The sequence below is a fragment of the Crocodylus porosus genome, unplaced genomic scaffold (genome assembly GCF_001723895.1).
Source record: "Crocodylus porosus isolate Cpor-Errol unplaced genomic scaffold, CroPor_comp1, whole genome shotgun sequence".
NCBI classification, from domain to species: domain Eukaryota; kingdom Metazoa; phylum Chordata; order Crocodylia; family Crocodylidae; genus Crocodylus; species Crocodylus porosus.
The window spans coordinates 31223113-31226159 of NW_017728950.1; positions in this window are offsets into that span (position 1 = coordinate 31223113).

Here is a 3047-nt window from a genome sequence, read left to right on the forward strand (position 1 = left end):
GATTTGATCACACCAAAATCATCTGACTTGGACTAGGGGCATCCAACAATCAATGGAAAGCTCCTTAGGGCACCTCGTCTTTTCTCCCTCAACTTGTGATACATGTGTGCTGTTTGGCCAATGCTCTTGCTATTCAGAAAGAGCCTGCTGTTTGGGCATATAACACCACAGCACACTATTCTTGGGCCAGGATAGCTTCAGGCATTCCTATCCTCCTCAGACAGGCACACATGGCATGCCATTTTGCAAAACAGGGTTGGGGACTGAGCGAAATATGGGATAATCAAGTATTTAACCAGTCTGTGCTTTGCTAATTGCATTGAGATCTGAAATCAGCAGTGAGAGAAACTGCAATTTACAGTAGTATCACTGTAACAATAGTTGTGAAAACAAAAAAAGAAGAATGTGTGGTTTTCCGGTTGGTAAGTCTTTTCACAGCTTACTTTTCAGTACTCACAACCTGCCAGAAGTAGAGCAATAATGCTGGTGCAAATCAAAATGATATACTTGAAGTGGCTGTTGTAGAAGATAGTGCAAAATAAATAAGGTCTCATTATCAGCAAGTTAATTGCTACTAGTCACATGAGAACTTCTAGTATATTATTGTATTATTGGTATCAAACCTTCTTTGAACCTGTGCAAAGCCCTGTATTTGAAGCAGACCCAGGATTTTACAAAGCAGGGTACAGGAGCAGAGTGGCTACATTGCCCCTGCACCCAGACTCCTCCCCCATCATCAGGGTAGGCAGACATTTTTAAGTTCTCAAAGTAGGTAAGAATTCTTCACTCTTCCCCTCCCTGTTTACAGGCATATCCCCTCCCGCTGTTTCCTCAGTGGCCCTGTTGTCCCAAAGATAGCAGGGATACTGAGGCAACAGTGGGAGCTCCTGTCCCACATCAGCCAAACTGCACAGGGGCGTGGCTCAACTGGGAACAAAATCAGTGGAAGCAGAGAGTAGTCAGGTTCCCTCTTCCCATGCCTGCTCCTGGGCTGGCAGGCAGCACCTGGGGGCACCAGGTGTGGAAAGAGAATCTATCCACCCACTGCTGCTGCTGTCCTGGATAGAGCCCAGTTCCTGTGCAGCCTGGCAGGGGAGGAGAGAAATGGTAGTGGGACTCACCTCTGAGCACAAAGGGGAAAGGAGAGAATTCTTACCTTCTTTAGGGATCTAAAAATGTCCCTGGCTGCTGGTCTTGCTGTGTGGTTAGAAAGGGGATTGCAGTCATATCACTGCACCCTTTCTGGATTGGCCTCTGCCCTGTATGAATATTAACCTGGCCATAAAATTAAGTTTCCATATATACTGTATTTCTTGCATACAATAGGCTCCAGAATAAGACATGCACTTTGTTTGTGAAAGAAGAATGAAGGAAAAAAAGATCTTTACTTGTAGTAAGTAACTGACTAGCAGCATCTACAGAGCTGAGCCTGCTCATTTTTCTGCTTCTTGTGGACTGTGTACAGTTGCTGTTACTTTCACTTTCATACAGAAGAAGCTGAAGGGGCAGAAACAGCTGTTACCATATTTCCTCACTTATAATGCATGCTTTAATTTCCAGCAGCTGATTTTTTTTAAAAGTATGTGTTCTATGCAACAAAATGCTATATGTATGTGTGTGTACATACCCACAAGCATGCATACACATATATGAACTTTGTTTCCTTATAGGAAACATTTATTTTTTGTAGGGTGCACAGTCCAGGGCAGAAGCCTGGTTTAAGCTCCTCTTACTCAGCGGCCACATTTACACAAGATGCTGAATGCGCAGTAACTGGAGTTACTGCGTCACCAAACAGCTTTTAGGTGATGCTGACTGTGCAGTAGCTCGTTACTACTGTGCAGTAGTGTCGCATCACACTTCATGCCACACAATGCTACTGCACAGTCAGCATCTCATGTAGATACAGCCAGTTAAACATAATTGAATATGGGCCTTATGGTACCAATTCATCAAGTTATTTTGTAAGTGCTTTTAATCCGTTTTAAAATTCTTTTAATTTTAATACACTTAGGTATGCACTCAAGTGCTTTGCTGTATTGATGCCATCAGGGGACAGATAGTCTAATGCAGGGGTTCCCAAAGTTTTTATGCTGCAGCCCGGCAAACCATGCCCCGGAAGTGGCCGCAGCCTGGCAAACCATGGCCCAGCAGTCGCAGCCAACCACAGCTGGAATTTATGGCCAGAAGACAGGTAAGGATACCTCCACTCCCCGGGCGAAGGTGTAGGCCAAACCCTGCGCTGCCACAGGCCCTGCAGAAGGAGCTGCAGCCTCTCCACCTGGCTCTGGGGGGCTACAGTTTGCCAGTCCCTTGAGAACCCTTGGTCTAACGCATATTTTTCCATATCTATTCAACTTCTCTGGAACTCTCTTAACTTCATGAGGTATATGGGGAGCCAACTCTTTCCTGAGGGCTGCATTTACTATCAAAATGCAAGGACAGTAGTAGATGGTACACAGCTCCCAGAAGTATTAACCAAAGTTATCCATGTAATTGCTTGTGCTTTCATAGGAGGATAAACTTCTGTCTGTAGTATAACAGGCTATTTCAAAACAAACTATAGCAATATCACAAGGACATGGAGGCCCACATTTTAAATGGAGGATAAAATTCTGGAGAAAAGCAAGACGCTAAAAGTAACTGAAGAATAAGACAATGACTGAATATTTTAGGAAACAGGGTGTACTTTGTACCAAGGATGGGTCAAACAGGGATGTGTTCTACATTAATTCCCCATCAGTTGTTCCAACTCTTTAAGATAATTCCCACAGATGCAAAACACTATCTGCAATAGTGTTTGCTGTTAAGGGATACAGTTGTTGCCTGCTGGATATAAGGGTTACTATAGTTTCATAGTCCACTATGTATGTTCTACTCTCAAGATAAATATTGCATAGACTTAAGAGAAAAAGTCATTCTTTTCCTCACTGTATTGTTCTAGGTCCTTCAAGTTATAAACTAGTCAGGGGGGATCAGCAGGCACTGGGGGAGTCACTGTTCCCCCGAGCACCGCCAGGAGTGACCAGGAATAACGGTCACAAGCT